A 610-nucleotide genomic window follows, 5' to 3' on the forward strand; every position below is an offset into this window, starting at 1 on the left:
CCCTGATGTTGCATTGAGCTTTGCGTGAATTGCGTGCATTTAAGGGAAGTTGTGTTACCTTAGATTAGCTTAAATTAAACTTGAATTTTACATAAAACTTATCATTCATATTTTGTAGCATGTTACGCCAAGTTATCATTAATTTCAGATAGATCAAGTTAGTTTAAAGTTAGAGATTAAGTTTAGGCGAGTTTGGGTGAGATGAGTTGCGTCGAGGCGAAGTTCCCGGATGTGATGCTGGATGACAGATGGGTTTCTCGCCGGCGGGAGAGGAGAGATGGGGAGGAATTTTCCATTTTTCCCATAATTTTTCTTGGCTTTTTTAAATTACCTTCTGTTTTTTTATTCTTTACTTTGATTATGAATATTTTTCTATTTTATTTTTTAATCTTTGATGATTTGCTTTTTTTTTTTTTTTTTTGTTATGTTTTTTTTCTTGTTTTTATTCTTTTTTTTTTATTTGTTGGTATCATATTTTTATACTGATTATTTTTTTTCTTGTTTCTGTTTCCTGTTCTCGTGATTATTGATTGGTTTCACACTTCACTCGGCTTTAATCAGCGCCTCGTGTCATCAAGGTTTGGGGGAAAAAGGGTGGGCCTCGTGATTA

This window comes from Penaeus monodon, chromosome 22, assembly GCF_015228065.2.
Source record: "Penaeus monodon isolate SGIC_2016 chromosome 22, NSTDA_Pmon_1, whole genome shotgun sequence".
In the NCBI taxonomy this organism is placed as follows: Eukaryota; Metazoa; Arthropoda; class Malacostraca; order Decapoda; family Penaeidae; genus Penaeus; species Penaeus monodon.